Raw genomic sequence first — 27,092 nt, forward strand, 5'->3', positions numbered from 1 at the left:
GCACTGTTTCAGATCCAGCACAGATCTACAATAAAAAGCAATAACAACTAGCCCAAAGGAGTTAATGGTTGAGCTAGCTCTCCAGTAACAGAGCCTGCACAGCACACCCAGCACATGGGATGACAGTGACGCACGGTGTCAAAATCACTGGTGGTGTTTCACGAGCAGCTCAAACTGTGTGATGTGTGAGCTTGGTGCTTACCTTGAAAATGACATGTGGTTAATGAAAACCCATGTTGTTGTGTACATATCTCTGCTTTCATGTCTAAGGTGGTCTAAACTGGACCTGTTTCTAACTAAGGAGCTGACGTGTCCCAGAGTCCTCTAATTTCCTCTGGACTCCTGGGATCATCCAGCTGGTTGGAACAGACTAGGTGTCCTACTAGATGCTAGGGCCCCCAGAGCTACAGTGGATGAGTCTGTTGACTTGCAGATGTATTGCAGTGCAGTGCGAGAGGTCCCATTTCTTAAAATCTCATTTTAAATAGGCAATCCTAATCTCAAGCAGGCTTGATTTGCTTGATTTGACTGCCTTTGACAACAAAGAGCCTTAAACCTTTAACTTGAGGCATTTGATCAGACTAGTCACTGATCCCTTTCCCTGGTCATGTTAGAGAAGTTATTCCCTAAGTGGGCTTGACCACTCGGCAGTGGTGCTCCAAGACAGGCTTTGAGTGCATTGAAAAGGCAAACATTTGTTCTGCTGCTGTCTTGCTGAACTGTTCCATGGAGAACCCTCTCAGCCCAGCTGCTGATGCTTTTCATGGGTACCTATTAAATTTTTATATAATTTTTTATAACCATAAATATACTCTACAGACTTGCACATAATTCCTCTGCTACTTTAACTGCTTTTCAAAGCCCTTTTCAGCAGGCTTATCTTTGTTTTGCTTGTGCTGATTAAAAGGCAAGATATATTTTTAATAGGGTAAGTAGTACCAGAGAGCACACTTCACACAAAAGAAAAAGAAATGCAGTCAAACCCTTGTTATCCAAGCTGAGTAGAAGACATTGAATTAATTCAGATAACCATGGTTTCAAATAACTGATGGGATTTTCAGGCTGCTGAATACATCAGGAACCATGAGTTTGTTTTGGGCAAACAAGGCTTTTGAGTGATCAAACCTCTGACTACAGGTAAGCAAATAGCATATGAAAAAATCCTCTGCAAAAAGCTGCAATGCTAAAAATTGGGACTTGAAATTAAAGATTTGTCTAGAAATACTTCTGAGACTCACTGGGCCAAAAATAGCCTGAAGGTAGCCAAAAAGAGCAGAGCCATCCCTCTGGGCAGACCCCATCCTGAATGTACCAGCACGGCTGAATATTTCCACAGAGATCCTGTTTCCTATAAAGAATCTTCCACTTTTTTTTTTTTTGTGTGCAGTCTGTTCCTCTCCCTGGACTTTTTTCCCCCCACAAATAAACCTTAATTGTTTGTTTTCCCTGCAAACAGCAAAGAGAGCCATATTGCAACCATAAAAGTAATGTCATGTGAGTTCCCATCTCATCAACTCTCCATGACTGCTGAGTCACGCCTGGGTAGTTTTCAAGTGCTACTACAGCATTAGAAGACATTTCACAGAAGTCCTGATAATTTATTGGAAAGAGGTGGCCTTTTTCCATGAAACAGGCTCTGTGGTTTTGAGGTGATCTCCGTTCATTGCTGAAGATGGAAGGAGATCTGGAGCTGGTCGTGGCTACTGAAGAGGGCAGAGACCTGATGCATCATTTTAGGAGGAGTAGAGGATCACCTTTTGCCAGTCCTCCAGTGGAGAGTGGTCCCAACGTTGTACCAGGAGACGGCAGTGGCGTGGAGAAGCAGAGGTGGTTGCGACGGTAAGAGCAGCTGGTGTGTAGTGATGAAATGTATCAGGGGAAGGAAATCGTTGGTTCCAAAATGATAAAGTGGGCTTTAATTGTCCACATCCCAATGCCTAGGGGAGGACTGCCAGGGAAACTAGAAGAGACGGAAATGCTGCTGACATTAGAATAATGTGCTGCATGTGAAACCACTGCAGAAATAGTTAAATGGCTCCTTTGCCAAGGCCACAGAGTGAAATGTTACTACACCATGGGGTGGATTAAAATATGCATTTTCTCCTAATTGAGCACAGCGGACTCAGCTGGAGGTCCTGTCAGGAGAAGAAGAATAATTTGTCACAGCAAGAAATGTATAACTTGACAGAGCATCTATTAGGCAGTACAGTAAAAAATAAAGTAGGACTTGTGCAGGTTTTCTTTATGCTCCACACTGTTTGGTATAGGCACCCACGTGCTGTAAGTAAATTTCAGACTGCTTGGCAGTGGACCAACCTGGTTGTACAATGCCCACTACCCTCATGGCAATCATATCGTGATGGTGAGAAGGTTAAAATCTCTCTGGATCATCCCTCATCAGAAAAGCCCCATAAACAGCAAAGATCCTCTCCCCCACAATGCATTTAACTAGGTTAGAGCCTGCAGAGCTCTGTAGCAGTTTCTTTCATTACTCTTGGAGAAAGTATTTATGGGGATAGCAAGGCAATGCCATGAGGATGGAGGTAAATCCAGTGAAGAGCAGGGACTGACTGCCCATCAAGAACCACATTTTTTTTCCTTTGGTAAGTAATATATATATAATTTTCAGGGAGATCTGCCCTGGCTTGGTGGTAGCTTTTTTGCTGACTCAGCTCCCAGCCCAGGTGGATCTCCCATGCACAAAAAGCAGAGCCCTGCCTTGACCTATGTGAGGATTGGGGACTCTGTGTGCCAGCCTCCTGGTTTAGATGCAAAACCAACTCCATGGCATCCTTCCCTGCAGCCTTTACTGTGCTCTGTGTAGTGAGGTGATGCCCAAAAGCCCAAATTTCAGCTCTGGCCACCGTTTTGGAGCACTTCATAGAATCTCATGCTGAATCTAAGGGGCAGCTCCCAGGACTGGGTGCCACAGAAGCAACCTGTCACCTCCATCCATGAGGCTGTGTGGCAGCTAAAACCAAGTGGCTTCTATTCAGGCACATGCTTTTTATCTCCCTGAAAGGGAGCACTCTGACTGACAGGGTAATTCATCATTTACCTGATGCACGAAGAAGAAGTCGCCCGAAGGAGCAGAGCCACACACGTTATTTTCACATGGAGGTGGAGGTGTATGCCCTGTGTGAGCTCCACTGTTTCTAAAAGTTTCTGTAACCCTAAAAAATGAATTCTGGATGCTCCAGGGAGAAGTTATTGGGAATTTTTGTCCCATGCTGTAGGGCATTGAAACGACAGACCGGGCAGCCATTTCCAATGGATGATTAGCAGTGGCAGGAGGAACGGCTGGCTGGGAAAACCCCAGTGACACTGGGAGGTAGCCCTGGAATGATCAAAGGACTGGTAAGGAACTGTAAAGGGTCCCTAGGCCTTGCATGAATGGTGGAGGTCACTGCTGCCCACATCATTTGCTTTCTAGTGTGGTCACAGGGCTACCCTGATCCCAGGTCCTGGGATGCTGGCTGGGCAATACCTGCCCACTGTGCTTGCTGGGTCTGGGGTTCTGTAGTGCCTTCACCAACCCCAGACCCTCAGTAGGATTATCATGGAAAATTGCCTTGGGCTTTACAGGTCACCTGGGATGTTTACTGGCCAGGCCAGGTACCCTGTAGTGACAGGAACTGTGGTTAGATTGGACTCCTCTGCCTACAGCCAGGCTTCCCATTAGCCAGGCATCCCATTTTGATTCTTGCATTTTGCCATGGCTGCGGTGTTCCCAGGAGCACCTGATGGAGTAAAAACAGCCCTTACCTTAGTCCAGTCACCGTGATCAGAAGGCTTTGCCTGTAACTGCTGAAATTCATGGCGTATGGCATTTATGGTGCTATTGATATATCTGGTGACATGGAACTAAGCTGTCCAGATTTCCTCACATCCAGTGCCATGGAAAGTGAAATAGATTTGCTTAACTCATTTGCAATGATATGGGACAGGGTAGGTTCATAGAGTGCACAGATTTTTCCAGTATAAACCAGCTCCAGTATGTCTTGGGAGTGGATATGCTGCTTTTTGCTGAGCAGATCCTGGTTAACAGTTGAATTTCTCTGGAATAGCTGGAACAGAGGGCCAGTGAAAAATGCCCCAACGGCAATATTTGTGTTTGTTTGTCCATATGTTTACTTATTTTGATGCACTCTTGCTATGAGTTTCTTTGGCAGGATCTCCCACAGCCCAAGCCTCACCCAGTTGTAGTTCAGTCTTGTTCTTCTTGACCGTAAATAAGATTTTCTTTGCTGATCATCTCTTTTTTTTTGGTCTGTGTCAGCTCTTTCCCGATCCCTTTTTGTGAGGGGTGTTTGTCCTACTCCATAATTATTTCCCCCCTTTCTTGTGTTTAGGAAGGGTGGGATGGGGATGTAAATTCATAGGAATTTTTGCACCAAGTCCCTTCTACATTCAGATCCTAGAGGTCATAATATTTTCTGGCTTGCTGGACATTTCAAGTTCAAACTCACACACAGGTCATGGGTCTAGGCTTGTTTTTCTTCTTATTTAAAATTGAATTAACTCATGGTCATTTAGACCAAACTTCTATGCTACAAGCTATTACCCTGAAGCTTTTTGATACTAACCAGAACTGTATCTAATATTACCCTAGAGCCTGGGACTACTTGCTGTAAAAACTTGGCCCTTTCCTGCAAAGATAGTTTGTCCTTCTGTATTTGGAAGCACTGCTTACTGCATGGTGAATTTGAAACTCTTCTAATGATGTGTTCCCTTTATTTCTTCTAATAAGATGGTGATCTCCAACCATAACAAAATCCAGCCATCAGAGTGAGTGGCAGACTCTATTTTAATTCCCATAGATGCTCTTTTTCAGGCTTTCCAAAAGTGATTTTTGACTTAGCCTGTTTCTGGGTTTTACTGAAGCAATCAATTCTTATTTCTTTTCAGTCTACTTCATCAGTTAATGAGAATTGCTACCTCACCGCCTTTTACCTTTTCTTCTTTTTTAAATAACGTGTATTTTTCAATGCCTGTGTTTGAGGCAAGATTGCTATTCCAACTTGTTTCTATTGTTCTTGTAATATCTTTTTCTTTTGTTCTGCACCAGAGATTCTACTTCCTATATGTATCTGGTCTTAATGCACAGCATTTCTCTTGATTTTCTCTGTTTTAATCCAGTTTTAAATAGCAAATTTCATTAAATGTATCGCACAAACATTTATTCCTCTCTTCAATATTACTCCCATATTCTCTTGCTGCCTATTTCTCCCCCCTTCCGTGTCCTATTACCCATTGCAATAATCTCATTTATCTGGTTTTCCTTTTTTTCCTTGCGTTAAAATCAGGCATGGAGATTAAGTGAGTCTCCCAACGCTCTCCCCTCTGATTCTAGTTTAAAGTTCTTATCAGTCATGTGACTGCAATCCTAGGAGTTATTCACATGGAGTCCTCACCCTTTGAACACCTTTTTTGGGGGTCACACATCCCAGAACCTTTTTCAGGCCCATGAGCCTTTTCCTCTTTGCCTACTGAAGGGCACCTGTAACTTTATTCATTCCTGTGTTTTCACCTGGCAGCCACTCCTGATCACCTCCAACGTGACTATGGCAGTGTCATCTGACCTGCCATGAAGGACAGCTGGTGGATTTTCTTCCTTTCCCATCAGGAGCTTTTCCAGCCCCACAGCACATCCTTGCTCCTAGCTACCAGTACCCATTCTCTTGTCTAAATCTGATTTGGACAGCAGTCTTCCCAGTTGTTCTTTCTTTGACTGCTGCATCTTTTTCTTTTCTGTTGGAGTTGGATGTCTTTCTCGTGCTTTCATCATTTTTCTGTTCACACTGTTCCTTTTTTCCAGAGAAGCAAACCTATGTTTCTTTTTGATTCTCCGTTAGCTGATTTTTTTCTCTGTTTCTTCTTCCACAGTCACATCTTCCACATACACCATCATCTAATAATCTACCCTCTGAGTGTCTTGCTCGGAAGTTGTCTAGAGTTTGACCTCTTTGTCTAGAGTTTGATCTCTTGTCTCCATCACTTGTCTAAATACCCTTCTGAGATCCATCTACATCTCAGTATCACAATATGTAGCTGCTTGAGTGTTGGAAAATCATATTTGCTTTCCTTTCCTCCTAACATAGACCAAAACTGCATCCACTCTCCAGCCACCAGAAGACATCTACCAGTGGGACTGCAGATGTGAAGCTAAGAGCAAAGGTGGGCTACACAGATGGGAGCACACTTAAGAGCTCTGTTGATGAGTGGGCTGGGGGGGGGATGGGAGTCTCATACACTCTCCCTTCGCTGTGTTAATTGTTTCAGTGTTAGCAGGAATAAAAAGTAGTAAAAGTTTATTTTAGACACTAAATCAAACAAATGTGCTATATGCACAGTTCAGGAATTAAAAATCTAGTAATACATCTTGAAAATGTTTTTAAAAACGTTCCACTTAGTGCCGTTTCAGGGTATGAATTATTTTATGGATTTGGGTTACTCGCTGTTATTAAACACATTTGCTTGATTCTAAGAAGCTTGGTTTTGATTCCTCTGATCCTGTTATCTGTTACCTGCATCACCACAGTCTATCACACCGGAATTAGGTCTCACATCCAAAATATGCAATTATGACTTTGGGTAGGAGCAGCAGCAGTGAATCCTGCTGCCATTCATGTGTTTTCATGCAAGTGAAACAAAACACAGAAGAAATACTGACGGAAGACAAGCACGTAAGGGAATGGATCTGTGCCATATAATAATAATTATTATTATTTTCACTGTGACATTACCACTTTTCAGGTTATTTCAATAGCAAGATATTTAAGTGACAGTGTCAAAATATTGACAATGTGATAAATATTACATGCATCCTAGCCTGAAAAGAATCAGCATAATGTTGTACAACTTATTTCTTTCCTTTTCTCTTTCCTTTGTAGTATTTTTTCTTCCTCCTTCTCTTTTCCCTCTTTCTCCCTACTTGCAATGTTAAGGACTTTGATTGTTTGAGACTTGTTTTCTCTTATTTTTCTACTTGTGGATGTGTGTATTTTTAAGTGGATAGCTCCCACTTTATGCCCCACTTGAATTACACAAAGGAAAGAAACTGTCCTACTTAAAAGAACACAAAAGGATTTTGCAAGGCAAGTATTTGAAGAGGGTTATGTCAAATTAAATAAAGACCATTGTTAAGCATTTTTCCTCTGGTATAGTTTCAGTTCTGAAGAGAGTCTAAATTTAGACTCTGAGCAGTAGGTATGGCTTCATGTGGCATATCGAGTCCTACATTTGGAAGAAAGATTTGCCTTGAGGAACTGGCCTAAAGAGCTTTTAGAAAAATCCTGGGTGCCTTGTTTCTATCCTCTGAGAAATATGTTTTTTGTCGTTGTGTTTTGTCATGGTGCTCCCCTTTAAGGGATGGGAAAGGATGTGCCAAATGACACCTCTAAGTCAAGCAACTTTTGCTGGTAGAGTCTGATAATGATCCAAAGGCAGTTGAAGTTCATATACAACAGAAGGCTCTTTTGCTCAAGCAAGGACAGGAGTGGCCTGGGCTTGAGATACCTGCAATAGTCACATGGTAGTCACATGTCTCTTGGTGTCTGGGCCCAGTTGGAGAAACAAGACTGAGAACCCTGGAGGTTGCTGTAATATTTCAGGCAAGCCAATGACTTACACAGAAATCAGCATCCCTTGCTCAAAAGCCAACATTGAGGTGCTGGAGCGTGTCCAGAGAAGGGCAATAAAGCTGGTGAGTAGTCTAGAGAACAAGCCTTATGAGGAGAGGCCAAGGGAACTGGGGTTGTTTAGTCCAGAGAAAAGGGAGACCTTACTGCTCTCCACAAGTGCTTGAAAGGAGGTTATAGTGATGGGAAAGTTGGTCTCTTTTCCCATCTCTTTTCCCAACAGGTGATAGGGCGAGAGGAAACAGCCTCAAGTTGCCCCAGGGAAAGTTTAGATTGGATATTAGGAAAAATTTCTTCATTGGAAGAGTTACCAAGCTGTCCAGAGGTATGGTTGAGTCACCATCCCTGGAGGCATTTAGAAGACATGTAGGTGTGGCACTTATGGACATGGTTTCGTGGTGGACTCAGCAGTGTTAGGTTTATGGTTGGACTCGATGGTCTTAATGTCTTTTCCAACCTAAATGATTTTGTGATTCTATGATTCTGTGACTCATTCTCAACTGCAATCTTTCTTCAGCCAGCTTTCAGGCAAAATACCTCTACTTTTGTTGATGCCACATATCCCAATACTTGCTTGAGTAATGTCAGTTTTTGACTTTGTCTCCTGTTTTTTTCCAGCTTTTCCCACACATGCCCTCCCCTGAAAAAGAACAACTCCTCCTTCCTAACTCCAGAGCCGCTGCTTGAATATCCCTTTATCTGGTGAAACTGAGTCTCAAGGGTGAGTAAGATCATGCTCCTCTCGGAGCACCCTGTAGCAGAGTTGGCATCACAGCTTCATTTTGGAGTTCAAAACGGAGGCACAAAACAGCAGTACACCCTGCCAGTGCCAGTGGAGCCAAGGACAGAGACAAAATGTCTTGTAACCTTGTCTCCAGGGCCACGGTGCCTCATTTAGGTGGGCTGCCTGGACAGTGAGGGGGCTATGGGACAGGGAGGCACTCGTGAAGCTGTGTAGGAGGATGGAATCCATTTCTGAGCTGATCTTAGGGACAATCTACATATCATTAAAACTCCTGTGCCATCTGAATGCATAACGGTACTTTATCAACTAAAACTTCTTTATTTAATCAGTTGATTTAATTATGAGCTAGTTAATTGAAAAATTCATGGTACAAGTTCTGAAGGTCAAAACACTCAGAAGTTCAAAGAAGACTGGAGCATTAGTTTCACTCGAGCTGTGACGTGCAGTGCTGAGTTACAGAAATCTGCTCTGATTCAAACTGGCAAACTGATCTTGGGACTAAACAACTGAATTACCAAACAAAAAGACAATTCACTTCCATTCATGAGGTGTGAATGTATCTACTGCCAGCCCTGGTTAGTCTGTGATTGATGTGTCTGTACATTGTGGTTTCCAAAAGATCCAAGTAGTAACTACTCCTGCAGAAATGCCTTTAGCACTGTCCTGTCAACCCCTTTAGCCCTCTCTCAGGGACATGTCCATGTCTGTGCAAAGTGCCGGGTTGATTGACCTGCAGACTGTGGTTCTCCGTGGGTGGGAGAGACATGCCAAGGGCAACAAGAGCTCCAGATTCCCACCTCTGGTTCACTGTTTCACTGCTGCATGAAGGGCTTTTTCAGAAGTTGTAGAGGCCAGGTGAAATATCTGGTCAATAATCTGGAAATAATCTGGGTCTATGAACCCCTAGATTCTCCAAACACTGGTTCCCCTTCCAGGCAAGCATACGGTGCTGGCGGCTGCTAAGAACTTATTTGAGATCCCCATTTTAGACTGACAGTCATTTAAATATCTGCTGGGATATTTATGTGCCTATAGAAGATTAAGCAGCAAAAACTGTACCCAAAAATCAGTGAGCTTTGGGCAGATAAGGACACATGAAAACCCTGCAGCCTCAGCACTGCTACATAAGTGTGAGTCCTCTGGATGTTACTGTTTGTCCAAAATGTATGATCAGAGCAGGTCGAGGGCATGCATCTTCATGTTCATACCTCTGTCATATGCCATCCAGGCCTCAGATGCAGAGAGACCTCAACATCCCCTCTTATGGGAATATCCCATGTATTGGTAAACACGGGGCCACTTCAGGCTTTGTGTTTTTAGCCCTTTGTTACAGAATTTTGCCATTCCTATTTCAACAGGAGGATGGCACCAGCCTGGTTTCAGTGCAGGCTGAACATTTATCTGTTCTACATGTTTATCTGCCCTAAACAACATACTCTTAATTTAAAGAATGTGTTGGGTTTTTTTTTTAACAAATAAAACATTACATTTCTGGCCTTCATGGCTGCAACGTGCTTTGAAAGAAGTGCAACCAATTTAATATTGTTTTCCTGAATCTGCAAGTAGTCCTAATTATTAGCTCTTTGGGGTTCAGTTTCCCTCAGACATTCAATAATAACAGGACATTAACTTAAAAGCCCTGTGGTGGTTATGTCTATCTGTCTGTCAACGTTAAATATTCAATTGCTGGACATTTTAATGAGAAGAAGCAGGGACAGAAATGAAGCCAGAAGTAGAAGACAAGTTAAATGAGAATAAAAAATGCAGGGGAAGAAAATTAAAGCAACAACAAGAGTAAAACAAAAGAGAGGGGAAGAAAACCAAAATGAAGCAGAGGACAAAGCACATGAAAAACAAGAAGGATAAAACCTCACATATACGTATAGATAGGTGTGTACTTATTCTTGAGGGATGTTGCCTGTAAGAACAAAATGAATAAATAATAACTAAAAAGGCATTTAATACTGTTAAAAATACTGTCTGGGAGACTGTTGATTTCAGACGCTCTCCCTGGTGCTTTACTGCACTTCAGACACTTTCCCCCTAATGCTGCTTCCTGGAAGACTTGTTTTTTCTCTCACTAACCTGCGCTAACCATGAGCAGGGCTGGTCCCCTGATAGACACTGCTGAGAGAAGTATTGGGAAATAGAGGCCTCCAGGGGTGGTCCTGGGCCCATCTTTTTAAAGTGCTGCTGTGGTATTAAAACTGTGTACCTATACTACAGGGCAGCTCTCAGAGGTTTTTCTCTCCTTGGGTATCCAGTTAGAAAGTCGTCATGATGCTTGCACAAGTCCAACAGGACTTGAGTAGGAACAGTCTTGTTCCCACACAAAACTTGCATCCCATGTCCAGCTATCACTTCTGGGGATCACTCTGCCCTCACCCAAACTCCTTGCAGGGCTCTCTTTACGTTTCAAACTCCTCCCTTAGGAGCTCTAAACATGAGTCGGGATGTACTTTTTTTTTAAACATTCCTGTTGGGGGATTACTGGCAATCCCTGCTCATCTTTCAGCAAGGAGGAAGGCAATAGGACCACAGTTAGCGCTTGCCTGAGACCAGACAACGTGGTTACCCAGTATTCAGTGATAATCTTAGGTTTGGCATGTGTGATTCCTAACATGAGCTTTGCGGGATCCTGTGACTAATATATAGACATTTCTTTTATCTCTAATCCATGGAAAACCTCTCATCAACATCAAAGGGTGTTGCATTGGGCAGGCACTGTCCGTAGTTTTAAAAGATCACTTTAGTCCATCATCCATCACTAAAAATGGAAATCTTTGCTCTCTGATATGTGATGTTTAACAATTGGCCTAATGAGGCAGCAGAAAGAAAATAATAAAATAACAGAAATAGAGTGAAATAGCTTCCACATTTTTCTCAGGTTTCCCGTCTTTCATTATAGGCATTTATAGGAAGTGAAAAACACATGAAAATTCAGAAGGCATTATTTGAAACAATAAGTGAGCCTAGGTAATAATGTACTGTATGCCCAAAAGCAAGGGAAATAATTGTTTTTCAGTCTAATGTTGTATTTTTCACTCCTGGGATGAAAACACAGCTAATATATATTTCAAATGTAAGTTCAAAATACTCATGTGCAACCAAGCAAAGGTTTATTTCTCACTCTCCATCTGTTTCTAGCGAGGTTACGTTGTTTTTCTGCATTGTGTGGTTGCATTATCTTAATAAATGATTAGTTGTGAGATATTATTTCCTTTTAAAACATATGACAGCAAAACAAGTTTTTAATAAAGTGTTTTGAAAAAGCAACAGACTGAAAAAAACTGGGCAAGAGTTCAAATTGGTAATGAACTGAATATGCCTCTAATTACATTGAATTTACAAGTAATAGGATGAAGCAACATTAGAAATTACTTCTGACTGAAATTCAGTGCCTTAAGGCTGAGAATGTTCCCCCCAAACTTCCGGAGACTGAATAATATTGCTGTATCATTATTTGTTTTAAATATCTGTCACTTCGAATCTCAAAATGAAGGACAGTGAGCTAAGTCTTCCTGAAAACAGGCACTCCAATAAATGTGTCACAAAACTTAAGATTTTTCTCAGGGCAAGATTTATTTTTGGAGTTTAGTTTCCCCAGGATATGTGACATTTGGTGTAAGTCAGTCTGGCTGTGTGTAATACCGGACTCATTACGCATTTAAACTGGAATTCAGCTGTGTCGACCTAAATGAGGCTCATCATGGGTCTAAATCTCTGTCTCCCATACTGGCAATTTAAGGCTCAATCTCAATCTTTGTATGAAGTAATTTTGTATCAAATGTATAAATAATTAATGTGTTGTGAATGGAGGCACTATCAGATTAATTCCTTTAATAACAAAAATACGTAGATATATAGAGGTTGGTCAGCAAAGTGACCTTTTATCTTTTTTTTTTTCTGTGACCTTGAATTAAATCCAGTGTTGACCAGAATGACCATTAATCATTTTGATCAGATTGCTGAGAGAATTACCAAGTGAAGTCAGTTTAGTCATCTCAGTTTACTTTCTACAGGGAAGAGGCACTGGTTTTGTATCATACAAACAACACAATAAGCCCATGATTGGTTTCTGCAGGTCAAGGCTGGTACGTATTTGTGAAACAGTATGGACCTTGTCTATCTGTAGTGCTCTTGAACCTACTGCAGATAAATAAAGGATTTCTTCCCCCAGCATGGGTACATTTTGTGCCATAAATAGAGAAAGGGTATGCTTGCAGGTCAAGCAGAGTAAACAAGACTGTCTCACAGATTCCTCTGAAGTTTAAATATCCTTATATACCATGGGGAAGGAAAATACAGGTTTTGTGCCTACCTCCACGGCTGCTGCTACTCAGCTGCTATCAGCACAGTGTGAATGAGAACACAACTGGAGAGAAAATATTAAAAGACATTTAAAAACTTGTCAGACCGGTTATTAGGTTAAGTAACATTCTCTATAACCTTAGCTTCATGGATCAGCTTTCCTGATGAGATCACAGCAGGTTAATGCTGGAGAGAGGCAGAATCAGATTCTGAGTCAGAAATGGAGAAGTCCATCATAATGCGGAATAGCAGAGAGTTCCTGACATAATGAAACTGTGTTCATCAGATATATTTCACCTTTTCTGTGCTGAGGACAATATTTTGGTAGTACTACAGGGAATGAACAGGATGATATGCATAGTTCATCAAAGTCAGTATCTTGATTCCTCTGTGGCCTAAGTGATAAAAAAAATTAACAGGGTTTCCAAAATCTCTCTTTTGGGGAATACACTTTACCCGTCCAAGCTAGATTATATCATTGCCATGAAACCCAAGTTCTTTTACCTAAGAAAACTGCTGAATCAATACAAAGGAAAAAGTGCTGGAAGGAATAGGAAAATGGCTGCTCAGGAACTTCTGCATTTATGGTGTGGCAGTGTAGGCACTTCCTTCTCCTTTCTGAAGGCAAGGTGAAATGGAAGAGACACACGCGGCTCAGACAAAAAACGTGGCAGAAAGGTAGGGAAAGAGACAGAGTCACAGGATTCAAAACGTAGGGAAAAGGTGGATGAGTCACCTTATAGCCCCACTCCGAGGAGGAGGGTGATTCACCTGCTTGGTGGACAGCACTGGTGAGCACCCAAAGACAAAGTTTTGGGACAGGCAACCAGGGTCCTGGCTCCTGCTTTCATATGGAGCACAGGACCAAGGGCTTGAACCCTAAAAGAGTGTCAAGGGACCCTGAGAGGTTTCCAGGCTGGGAAGCTCCACAGATCCAGGGCCAGATTCGTTAGACATAAGTGATGTGACAGTGCTGAGCTGGAGTCCATTCCCATCCTTTTCCTCATTATACATAGACACAAAAGGTCCAAAGGCTCTTACTCAGTCACAAACCCATCCATGTCTGGACTGAGTGTGCAGGTTCACGTCGCTATGGCCGTACAACATGGGTTTATAGCCACCTGTTTCTCTTTGTGTGAGTGCCACATGCAGCGCGGTGTGACATTTAGCGTGTTCAGTTATAATTCAGCACGGTGGTGCAAGCCAAATTAGTAACCTGTTTTCTGGTAGCCATTTAATAACAGTCACAAATGGCCCGAGGAAATCCCCATTTGTACTAAAGACAATTTAACAGACACAGATGTGTTCACCTACGCAGAAACTTCAAAGGAGGCATTTTCACAAATACGTGCTGCCTGTTGCCTTCCCAGTGGCATTTGTTACTGCTTCCTGCAGTGCCTGGTTTATGTTGGGTCTGGTCTTCATGGGCCACGTGAAGGGTCAGTCGGAGTGAAGGGTCACCCCTTCTTTTTCTTCTTGCTAAAATAATTAGTCCAGATCAATTTCATATTCCCACATTCCATTAGCACAGAAATGTGTTCTTAGAAAGCATCAGCTGGTGCACCGCACTGCCTTTTATAGACAGGGCTATTGCTTCGTCATTTGATATAAATTAGAAGACATTTCAAAAAGTGAATGCAAACCCAAACAATCATTTCAGTGCACTTTTCTCTGAGATTATTGTTTTAGCTAGATACATTATCTATATTTAAAATATATGAAATGGAGGTATACTTAATGTTCAAAGTGATATATGATAAAGATAGAAAAAGGTGAACTCTTGATATATTACAAGTCTTTCATACCATGAAATAACTATTGCCTATTATTTTACTCCTGACATTTTTATTTTTAGGGGAATTTCAGTTGATTTGTATTGCTGACACCGCTGATATGTTGTTTCCAGTGACCTTACATCCAAAATCAGTAGGGTGTGACATTTGATGGCCCAGATAAAAAACATTAATAGTAGAAGAGAGGGTTTATTTTCCTGGTCGTAAATTAAGTTTAAATAACTCAGAATTTATTTTAAACTCTTCAGTACTTTTTACTGTCTACCCAATAAATGTATTTATTACCGGCAGCTTAACTCAGGTTTTCTTGGTGAAGCAGTTTACTCAGATGCTTATGTACAGCCTTGTCTTTCTTTCCAAGGCAGAGTTTTGTAGCAAGCACTTCTTCCCACAAATAAAAAGAGATGGTTCCCACGTAGTAAATAAAAAGGAATATAGTGGCATTGTCTTCTGATTCTGCCTACAGGTAAATAGGCAGAAGAGAGCAGCTTTTGGCATGATACACAATAGCGAAGAGCTGGGCTCAGAGAATTTTGCAGTCTCTCTGTTAATATATGCAGATAGAGACTGATATAAATAGTAAATACATAGTATAAATATTAGTATGACCTAACCTGTAGTCTTTTCACACCTCTTCACAGTCCTGCTTGTGTGAATTGCTCTGCAAATGTTCTCATGAGGCATTTTTTTCATGAATGCCAGTGAACTACACACCGTTCTGGTGTATATTTCTCCACTTTGAAAATATTCAAAGACCATGAGCTCCAGATGCAAAAAGGAGAGACAGAGAAATTCAGTCACCAGAACTGTTACCATCAGACCTTTACACATGGGCGCCTTTATCTGAAGGAAGAATATGGCTGGTGCCTCGGCAAAACCTTAAAAATCCTGGAAAAAAAAGCCTTCTTGCCCCTTTCTGATCCGCAATCAGGTATAAGGTCCCTGCAATGCAGTGAGGAGGGTATAATTTTACAGACTAACATTTATGAAAATCATAAATTATTATTAGATTGTTTTAAGAACTTTTATAACAGGGAGAAGAGAGCTGTCACCATATATAGGCTCTGTAATACAGGGTTTTACTCTGCGTTCCCTCCTGTCATTTTTTATTGCCCAAATCTGTTTAGGAGACCACTGTGTCTCTTACACACTGTCCGTGGATGGTGATACAGCATCTGTTTGCATAGCTGAGTCCTGGAGGCACTGGCAGCAAAGAAGGTTCATGAAACATTTTTGCTCTTCAGAAAGGTCGTCTTGGAGTTTCTGAAGCAATCTGATTCACTGAAGCAAAAACAAGCTCTCGGTTATAACAGAGGATGTTCCTTTCCCATGGAAGGAGAGGTAAGCAGATTAATTTGCCTGGTTGAAGGCGCTTCCCATTCTCTTTCTGTTGAACAACCACCACCTGTAACTTCAGTGTGGGTAGAAAAGCACAAGAGATTTTGGATACCAGCACTATCCAAAACTGCCTAATGACAGCTGCTCTTCCTATTCTGGGATGCTTATGTCCACTACAAATGCAAATAGGAAGGTGAAGCAGAGTTCATGTCAGAAAACGGCATCACCAAGGTCCCTTAAAAGAAGTATCCAGCCTCTGGCTTGCTTTGAACAAGTCCTTTCAATGTATCGCTCTCCCTTCAGCTACTCTGGTGATCTTGGAGGGATTTTCCTAACAGCTGCACATGCCGATTTTCCACAGTTCAAAAGAGTTCCTATGTCTGGAAGTCAGTATGCCAGCCATTAATATATAGCATGCTTTTACTGTGAATTCATGAAGTATCACTGCAATTAAATTTCCCTCTTAATTACATGATTTATTAATGAAACAAAGTTCATCTTGAAGCTCTTGAAAAAGAAAATAGGGTGGTTCTCCCTCCCAATATCATAAGATTCACATCAGATACAGGTTTTGAATGACATTTTAAAATACTGCCATGCTGTGGAACCTAGTGGGGTGAATGCTCTTTCACGTCTTCATTTGCCCTCACACAAAGAAATAAGGGGAAGACAGATAAACAGTAAAAAACACCCAAAATCAATCCCACCCAACCCCAAAACCTCCTGATAAGAAAAATCACAGGAATCTACTAAATGCTTTGGTTTGAGTCCTCTCAGTTAGAAGGAAGACAGAGCTGAGATGTAAAAGCTTTTCCTGTGCAGGTGGAAAGGTTCTTGGAGAAGGCTAAAGAATAGCACTGCAACATATAACATACAGTGTAAAAACCCATTAGTATGGGGCTCAGATGATGATTTAATTGTCTTTTCCATTCATTCTTGATAGGTGCCCTCCGAAAAGACCTGGTATAAATAATAACTAAGCCAATCAAACAAACAAAATGCAAGTAACTGCTACCTCAGTGATATCTGTAAATCCAAAGAGTTGCTTTATGTTAATGGACTCCATATGGTTGCAGAAGTTCTCTGCCTATTTGCTATATGTGCTGTTGTGTTCATTTGTTGGGATTTTTGGTTGGTTTTTTTTCTTTAATAAAATGCTCTAAATATTTGCCGTTGGAAGAGAACAATGCTATGGGAGGCTCTGAAGTGATATTCATAAGAACCGTGAACACTGACTAATTGATTAACCAAGAGTTCTTGAAGAGAATGATTTGATTAGGGTAATTTATAGAGATTGTATCTTTTGTCATCATTTGTCTTTGAAAACATAGAAGAAAACTGCTTCCAAGTGCATGTAGCCGCTGGCATGAGAGATGGTGTGCACTACATCATCAGTTACAGCAGACTGCTCAATTTTGTACCTTTCCAGCTAGTCAAATATCCAATAACAGCACACACACACACACACATGCACGCACGCACACAAAAGCGCTCTAGGTCTTTGCACTCAAAACTTTTCCAACATGGGCTTAGAAAAATATTTGGGGTTGTTCACTGCTCTGCTCTCTGTAGCATAAACATTTATTTAAATGGGGCTGTCTTTTCAGTAATGAAGAATGAAGGAAAAACAATGGTCTGATTTTGACAAATTAACTTGTGATTTGGAGAGTCAGTGAAGCAGGGAAGAGACATTCCTAACTATACTAATTAAATGAGCTTGCAACATTTATTTTAATGCAATGGAACCAGCCATATGAAGATGAACATTTTAATTTATTTTGCGGTGACATTATGAAAAATTTCTCTGCTGCAGATTATCTACAAAAACAAATCTCATCAGCATCTAGGTTTGTGCATGAAATTTACATCTCTCACGTAAGTTTGACCTTCCCCAGCGAAAACAAATGGAATGTGCTAAGTTAAAAAGTTTCTGCAAAGGTTGTCTTCCCATTGATGCGGTGGTTTATGTTCAAATTACCTCTGTGAAAAACACATCCATTTTTCATGGTGCAGTGTAGATGAAAAATTCTGAATCCATTCTAAGGGGAATGCAAATATAGCTCATTAGTTCAAAAACATTTTTCATAAACGACTGCTGAGTATTTTCAGGCAGATGAGAATGTGCAGTTTCAGCCAAGAATGAGCACCACATGTCCTACTAATTGTTTTTTAAACTTGTTCCTTCCCTCTATGGCATTCAGTAAGTCTGGAAAGTGCGAAGATTCCTGGAGAAAAAAAATTATAGGTATCCTCACTTACAGCATATACTGGGTCTTTTCAATATACTGTGCAGTATGAGGAAAAAAATAGGAGCATTAGCTTTCAGATGGGTAATATCGTTATATTCAGGCACATGACATTTCTCTCCTTGGAGTTTTTTCAGGTTTTAGTAATGAGTAGAAATATTATTTATGGAGTGCCATCAGCGGAGAGCATTGTCCTAAGGTTCATATCAGTGACAAAGTTATAGAGCTGCTGTCAGTAGGAGCTGCAGGACTTCATTAGGTTTTGGTTTTTTAACTAGGTTGGGTAGCAGTAAGATATTTTCATTGTTTAAAATGATTCTTAAGAAGGTGCTTTAGCCAGGATTTTCCTCTTTTCTGCAGGTGTCCCAGAGGTTTACTTAGGGATGGCCGTAAAAAGCAGGAGATTTGAGCAATAATTCAGGTTTCCAACCTTCTCTCCATGAGCCTGAAAGCTGGAACAATTAAAAACAACAACAAAAAAATTACATTATTTAGAAATTAGCTAATTAGACAGTCTGGTCACTCATTGCATGTCCCATGTCTCTGAGTGGTGGTCCTCCATGTGTGATGTGCACCCACTGCTCCTCCTGTGATGGAGGATGACTCTCCATGGGGCCTTTCATAATCCTGGTTTTTCACCTGAAAAGCAGACCTGTGCTCCTTAAATGTTTCCTAAACAGTTGCTCATTACCATTTGTTCAAGATGGACAGTCCTGCCCACCTGTCACTGGATAACTAACAACACTATCCTGTAAACTTGTTAATGTTTTGTTGACAAATGTCATGTTACCATATTTTTCTTGACTCAGGGTGTCTGTCACTGCTTTTCTATTTAGGTCTTCCAGAATACTTCTTTTTTGGTGGCCAATCTTAGAAAAAGTTCTCATATAACAATTACAGGTGTTAAGGTTTCTTTACTAGAACAAAAATATCCTCCCAATCATGCACTGGAAGGTCTTCTCCAGCATGTACCACCATGAGGACTGCTGTAGCGCTGTCATAGCAGGGAGCTTCACAGCCCCTCCTCACACAAGCAATCTTCTGTCTACATGGCCCATATAGAGCTAAAACTGTTTACTGAAACACAGGAGATGTCCCTGTGCTTCAAAATGACAGACGGGGAAAAATTTCTCTGCAGGTTTCATGGCATCTGCCCGTAAAGCAAAAGAGCCAGGACCTGAAATACAACCTTTCTCCAGGCTCCATGGCTACAGGACCACAACACAGCTGGGATTTCACTTGCATCAAGGAAAGCTCCCACAAGAAGGTGATTCCTCATATTTCCTGAGAATATGAGAAATGCCCCAGATAGCATAAACACACAGAATTAGATTCCCATTAGCTCCTGGAAGGTTAGTGTTAGTCTTGGAGCAGTGGTAAATGTGAGCTCCAGTAAGTGATTCACAGTGTCAAGGGAAGGAGGGTTTATACAGACTGAGAGAGGTGATGGTGAACCTTTCTGTTGAACGTACACTGTAGCACTCAACAACTCTGCCTCTAAAAATCATTGGGCAATAATTAGACTGAGAAATAATGAAGCTACCACATTATGCATTGGTCCCAACAGAAGAACTGCATTCAAGAAAAAACCTTCAAGACAGCTGAAGCCACACAAAAAAAATGCCATTGTATCATCTGAGAGGACAGAGAAAAGGAGCTTCTTTCAGCGTGATGGAGTTCTTTGACTGAGAATGTTTCACTGATCTTGAAATATGGAGTATTTTGTCATCACTAAGACTTATGCATCTCTCCTAAAACAGTCAACAGCCAAGCTCCTGCTCACAAAACTGAAATGTTCAAATATGCTTACATTCAGCTGAAAACACCAATGCACTGAGAAGGTCATAGGACCAAACTCATCCACTGAGGTACTTCTATGCAACTACGATGCCACCAGCAATGAACCTGTCCCATGTTTTTCAGTATGCCATTTACAAGCAATAAAGACTGCTGTCATGCTTCCCACGAGATCCCTGATGAGAGAAAAAGATGATGCATTTATACAAAAGCTAGCACATAGACCTTCTAAAAGAAACTTGACAATTTGCTTTTGACTCCAAAGTAATGTACAAAAAGTCATTGCTCTTTCGGAGCTCATATATGTCTTGTGCTTCTCTTGAGGAATCATTTCTCTTCATTCACCTTTTTACTCTATTTAGGCAACCAGATTAATGTTGTGTGTCTGGACTGGGTGCTTTTTTGACTTTCATGCTGTAAAGCTAGCAGCTCGAATAATGGCAGGAATCCATCCAAATGGGGAGAAGCTTTATTTCTCACCAGTCTTCCTGGCCCCTCTAGAAGCCACATTTCTTCCCCTTTTATTTGTCCCCTCTTCCCCCTTTCCTTCTCTGATTCCAATTACCCTTTAGCTAAGAAGAATCCAATGATATTACTGTCGCCTTCTGCAATCTATAAAGAGCGGCCAATTGCTTTCATCCTGATAAACATTTATATTAAACCGAGCCAAACAAGGAGCAATCCAGTGAGGCTTTGTTGTGAGAGATTAATCTATGTGTACTTCTGTAGAAGCTGCAGCCCAGCCACTGTCTTCCTATGGAAGACGCTAAACAGTCCCAAATTGGTAAAGAGTGGGCTTCATGGTTCTCAGCCATCTTCCTTGGTGACCACTGGTAGGAGGTGTAGCTGGCACACGGACAATGGGGTCAGGATGATAGGGGAACCTTAGGAGAACCTCCAGCCCACCCAGGGCCATGCAAAAATTAGAAGGGCTTCTGCCTGTGGTGACAAATCTCTGAAGACCCCCAGCTATAAGTCTGGTGTTGCCAGTTCCAGCTTTTCTTTGAACTTAGGTGACCAGGGGCCTCCTTCGCTGAAGTTAAGACGGCTGTAAATCCCCACTCAGAGATGCCAAACTGGGACAGTGCTGACTTCACAGCTGGAAAGTGGTGTGTCTGGTGGTTGGCTTAGAGATCCACCTGCATCTGGCTGCAACTCCTGGCTTTTCACACTCCTGACACTTTGACTTGCACTGATTTCTGAATAGCTCCAGTACCAGCCTGCAAGTTTTCTTCCACATGATGCTAGCCTTTGGATAGCAGGAGTGCCATAAATGAAAGCTGGCAGATATGAAAATAAGTTTTCTCCCTTTCTCTTTCTCTTTGTCTCTCTGTCCTTTCGTGCTGCAGTATCAGTTTGCAGGAGATTAATTTTATGTAAAGTTTTACATTTCAGATTGTGATCAGCATTTTTTTTCCCTTGGTTGGCTCTGAGAAAACATATATTCAAGTTTGAGAATTCATCATGTCTGATTAATGATGTGTATATAGAGCTTCCTGTATCATCTTCCTTCTTTTGGTCTTTTTTATTCAGTTGTTTGCTGTACTCCAACCCTGCGGATAGATGGTTCTGCAGTGATAAATGTAAAGTTTGCATAAGCCATGTAACAGCAGGACAGCCTATTATCACTGTACATTTTCCATGGCTGTGCAAACCTCTGTAGGCTATTTTATTGCTAATAGATCCACAGAGAAACAGTAGTGATTTTATGACTCTTTTTAAAATGGAAATTCATGTTTGAGAAATACAACTGGGAGGAAACAGATGTAAACCACTTAAGCATTTGCAGAAAATTGAGATGCACACTCTTATTTACAGACCCACATCGCCTCCATCGTTTTATTTTCAAAATTAAAATAAGCAATCTGTTTGCCATGGGAAATGAGGAACCGTAAACTTGTTGTTTTTCCTTTACAAAGCAATGGCCAGCATCACTGTCTCTGTGCTTAATGGCATCGGAGAAAAGGGATGACAATTCCACCCCCCTAGATTTTATTGTCTATAACATGTTCCCTTTGTAATCTCTGTGAGAGGTACGCAAGTGGGAAAGATTTTAGCATAACCGTGTGTCTGAATTCACATTGTGTTATAAAAGCTAAAATGATTGCCCAACCCATTGTAAGGTTTTACCCAAGTATTTAAAGCAATTGAAAAATCGGTTTTAAAACTTTAATAGCAAACAATTGCAAAGCATTTACACTCATGTCAGAGTGCTAGTGCGCTCATTGCATACACCAGCAGAAAAGATTTCTTTCTTTTTGCATGCTGCTTTAGATAACTGATTCTGAGGGCCAAGCATCCCATTGAAAAATTATTGTAAAATATCCCTATAAGTTCTGTTCAAAATGGGAACTCATGAAATTATCTGTCATAAAAAGACAGCATTTAACATTTATTAGTTGTAATAATACTTTTTGCTAGTCTGCATCCATAGAGATTGGAGCTGTACACCCTCTTATTCCTCTCTCAAGAAAGAGGTGCTATATATACTTTACAAATAGCTAACCAGGGACGCAGAGCTTTATGGAGGCTTGGATCTATGTCATGGCACCACTGAGAGCTGAAGGTTGGAAGAGCAGCTGGTCAGTTCCCTACTCCTTGGTAGTCACCAGCACACACATGTATTTTCTGCCATATATTACCAGCCATATATTTTCTGAATTACTGCTCATTTTCCAGGAAAGTAAGGGGGCTACAGTATTAAAGTACTTAAAAAAAGACTCACAATATACTATCACATCTGAAGAAAGCCACTAAGCAGTGTAAAAAGCTCTACTTTCAACAACCCCTGATGTGGGGAATGTGAAAAAATTAAAATGTAAACATCGACTGGTAAATGAAGACATAGAAAATCTCTTCCTCTTAGGTATTGGCATGCTGAATGTTACATGAGAACTGTGACTCATAGGAAATAATCTTAGCAGGTGTATACCTGCAGTAACACTTCCTTACAGCAACAGCTCCATACCCTGGGAGATAGAAACTGCAAATGCCTTCTGGTCACAACTCCCTGCTGAAAGCTGGCCTCAAAGTTCAGGTGAAGCCAGGTCCTTCTCCTCTGCAGCCACTCTGGCAGTCACCTGGACATGTTTTCTTAAGAAGACCACAAAATTGTGATGAAACAACTGGGAAGAAGGTGGAGGACACCACTGACATGCCCCACTTAGGCATCCTCCTGTGCTATAAGAAGAAGAAAATGAAAGGAGAGCTGTTTTTGTTAAGGACAAAGCCACCAGTGTGCCTGGATCTTGTCAGCACAGCTTGCAAGCAGAAGAGCAGGAACAGCCAGGGAGAGCGGAGCTGGCAGGGTAAAACACCCAGGGAGCAAGGATGCAAACTCTCAGAGAGTAGACTGAGGAGAAAGAAAAATCAGGTGTCAGGAAAGAATGGCCTGGGGAAGTGGGAAAGCAAAACAGCTGGGATGGGAGAGCTCCCATAAAGAGCAAAGCCAGACACTAATTCCACTTTTGGGAGGAAAGACTAAGACACATATTGCATTAAAGAGAGCTAAAAACACAGACTGCCTTCCCTAATGTTATTCTTCCATGCAAGCAGTTTCCATAGTGATGTCGCTTGATTGCAAGCGAGAGAGGAGATGGCCACAAGGCAATCTCTGCTAGGATGCTGTTCACACCATGAAAAAGCACAGGACCTCAAATCACTTGGAGAGAAAGAAAACCCGCAATGCAGTTGCCCAGTCCCCACAGCGTGTCTGGGAAGGGAAGGGGCGAGCAGCCTGGTCCTACCCCTGAGCAGAGCGAGGAGACTTCCCCTCTCCAGCCCAGAAAGCCTGCAGAAAACAAACCCCTTGTTGACCCCGCTGCATCTGCCACCAACGGGCCTGTTGCATCCCAGCCCTTGGGGCAACCCTTCAAAAAATGTACTTCGGCCCTCCAGACCCCCACGAACACAGCCAGGGATGACACTGGTAAGCTAGAAGGGCCAAGGAAATTTCACACAAACATCGAAGAGAAAGAATTCCTTCTTATACTTCCCTACACTTCACTCAACACTGATTAGTACATTAAAGAGCTTTATTGACCCCTGGCAGTTAAACGGAAAGCTTTCTTGTTGTAGCACTGAAAGAAGGGACAGATTTTCCAGCAGCTGTCTAATATCTCTGTCAACATGGAAATGAAATAGATTTAAGGACCTCGGAAAAGCATCCGAACATTTAGTGCCCAGTAATAATGAATTCCAATTTCCACTTGCAGAAACTAGAATTACTCTCAGTCTGTTCTACCAGCTTTCTAAATAAACATCTGGCACAATTTTATTTTTAGAAAAAAAAATAATCTAAAAGCAGGCTACTAGCTGACCATCTCTTTATTAGCTACAGAGGCACAGTGTTTGAAAAATGCTAGTGTGAACCCGTGTGTCATGTTCAGGCCCGCAGGGGAAAAAAAAAAGGGTAACAATAAATAGCCAAATAACAGAACAAATGAGAGTCAATTTCACTGGGATTTGTGAGACACACCGGAACCCTTCAGATCCGTGTACAGCCGTGCTGAGATCAATAGACAAAGCAAAAAACATCTCAGTGTTTCCATCCTCCAGCTGCACACAGCACCCCTTGTTCTTAGATCAAGGCACTGTGATAAAGAAAGATCAAGCAAATGTAGCCTGAGGACCTGTGAACAGATGTCTGCTCCTTTCCTTGGTCCAGCCCAGCCTGCTACAGTTTGTAGCTTAAAACCAACAACAAGATTAAGCAATTATTCCCTATACGCTTGTTATTGTCGTCCAATAAAGCGGCGTCTAAAATAATAGCTTTTCCTCTGCCATCCAAGGTTGAGTACTGCAGAAGAATGTGTTGAAACTGATTAGGTTAGAGAGATAGGTCTGTATAAATAATTGCTGAAAGTCAGTTAAGTCAAAATAATAATAGCAGAGAAAATTAACTTTCAGATAGAAAAGCTACCTGCCGGTGCTCTCATTTGTATACTGAAGACTAATTCAGCAACTGAAGAATACATTTCTTGGGATGAAGCAGGTAACCTGTGGATTCATGGTGATAGCTGTCACAAAAAGCAGGTCTACCTTAAGATCAATTGGCCTCGGGAAGATTTAAATTAGTTATTATTTTTATTATAATTATTTTTATCATTATTGTCATAGAACCATGTTAAGATTTATACAACTTTTCTTGCTTGTTTTGCCCTCTATGTCAGCAGGGGAGCCTAGATTTACAGATAATTAGGTAGAATACTTGAAGCAGTTGAAGATTTCCTTTCATACTGTTGGAAGGTGTGTTTCTTTTCCTGAACTTCTCTTTTTTGGCTCCTATTGGTCATCAGTTACTTTCTTCAGAACTGGCACACCGTACAGAGATTTCTTCTTCAATTAATATCACTACAGTCATTAAAGATCATCACTTCTTAACATTTTGAATGTGGAAGCCCTCATGACAATCCTCCCTCTCACAGGAGAGGAAATGTCTTGGGTCAGTATCTCATCCCTTCAAGGTCTCTCTTCTTGGTCTTGAAATAATATTTATAGCCCCATTTGTCTTGTCAGTACCATTCCATCTTCACAAGAAGGAGCCAGTTCAGAGTAATCATTACCACCATGTTTTATGCAGGAGTCTACATCTAATAGCAAATACTCCTCTTGGGCCAAGTTGATGAGAGCAGTGTCGAGTCTGCTGAGCACTTCTGCTGTCTCTGCCTAGCTCATTCGGCATGGCCTATTGGTCTCCTTTTCTATTTTTACTTCAATTTTTGTATTACTATCCCAGAAATGGATATGTTTCAAGTAATCTGACAGCTTCTCTCTCCTCCTTGACTATTTTATTATTTTCAGTGAAATGCATTTTGTACGGCTTCTTTTGCTCATCATCATAAACACCAAAGAAGTACATTTTTCCTGGCAGGTGAAGAAAGTCTGACAATTCTGTGTTCAGGACTGAATGTAAGTTAAATAACATTGTACTGATCCGCTATGAAAACAAGCAAAGCATGCAAAAACTCCCCCAAAATCTGACATCTCACGGTTACAAAGTGGCTTTCCTACCAACCATTAGGTTGCAATCGAAGGTATAATGCATCACTTTTAACTCCAGTACAAATCTTTTTTTGTGCTTCCACATGAGCAAATGTATGACTCCTTATCTACAAGAATCAAAAGAATTTCTTTATTTTCATTCACTTCCAGAACCTAATTTGGGTAGCGTGCATCTGATGAACCTGCAGGTCTTGAAAGGCATATCAGTACTGAGCTTGTAAAGTTTTCATTTTGAAGGGTGCTTCTGCATTATATTCATACTGACCCTGAAGTTGCAGAGCACGTGCCTGAAGGCAAACTTTTAGGGATTCTGCAAATGACTTAATGGTAGCCCACAGGCAAGAAAATGGAGTAGTCTCAGAACCCTTTTTATCATAGAAGAAACTTGGAAAGATACAGCTAACATGGAAAGTGTATATATGAGTATTTTTTACATGTGATTCCCCATCATCGTCCCCATCCCCACCCTGACTGCCAAGGGGGGCTCTTGAGTTTGGTGAAATCTATGATCCTTGTCCCTCAGTGTTAATGGAAACTGTAGTCTAATATAACAAAGTGATAAAGTTGACTTGTGGTAAATCTTGAGGTTATACATCACATACCCCATTGCAGACTCTCCCTAGTTTACCGCAATCATCATGTTTTTCTTGTAGCTCCCCCTTCCACATGTAAGACCTTAGAGTTTCAAAGGCAATCAAAAATCAAAAGACAGAGAAAAGAACTGTAAATGTGTGGGGGGGCTCAAAATGTTGGGATTATTAAGGAATCTCACTATTATTAAAACTACATAAAAGGAAATTCTTATAAGTTTAGAAATCTCAATCATCAATTTTGCAATGCCTGAAGTTGGCAATACTGTGTGTTTTCTTACAGAGATTCACAAAGCACTGCACACCACAAGGCTTCCTGTATCCTGGAGGTTTAAAATATGCAGGAGCATCCTCTTCCTACTAGGTGACCAATATTCATATCTGAAATCACGTTTTGGCCACAAAAGAGAAATTAATAACCCATCACTCACCATTTTCTATGGTAATTAAGGGGTTGCACTAAACTGAGCATTGCGAATTTTCCATGTGCCAATTTGCTGCCACTTTTTAGTACAGTAGCTGAGGAGTCCAGAAATCAAAGAGATGCTGCGACTTCAAACACGAATACCTAGAGCTGTGCTGTTCTGAATGAAAATGGACACAGAAATGAACGTTAACATTTTTCACTA

General features: G+C 41.2%; 1 long non-coding RNA gene across 1 annotated transcript; it reads left to right on the forward strand.

The window, feature by feature from the left end:
* Window positions 1-1,662: 1,662 nt before the first annotated feature.
* Window positions 1,663-26,810, forward strand: LOC106885477. The gene is made up of 5 exons (XR_001411446.1): window positions 1,663-1,839; window positions 6,102-6,177; window positions 8,259-8,361; window positions 15,734-15,830; window positions 26,747-26,810. It is a non-coding gene; the product is annotated as an uncharacterized LOC106885477 (long non-coding RNA).
* Window positions 26,811-27,092: the final 282 nt, after the last annotated feature.

This window comes from Calidris pugnax, unplaced genomic scaffold, assembly GCF_001431845.1.
Source record: "Calidris pugnax isolate Ruff unplaced genomic scaffold, ASM143184v1 scaffold11, whole genome shotgun sequence".
Lineage (NCBI taxonomy): Eukaryota > Metazoa > Chordata > Aves > Charadriiformes > Scolopacidae > Calidris > Calidris pugnax.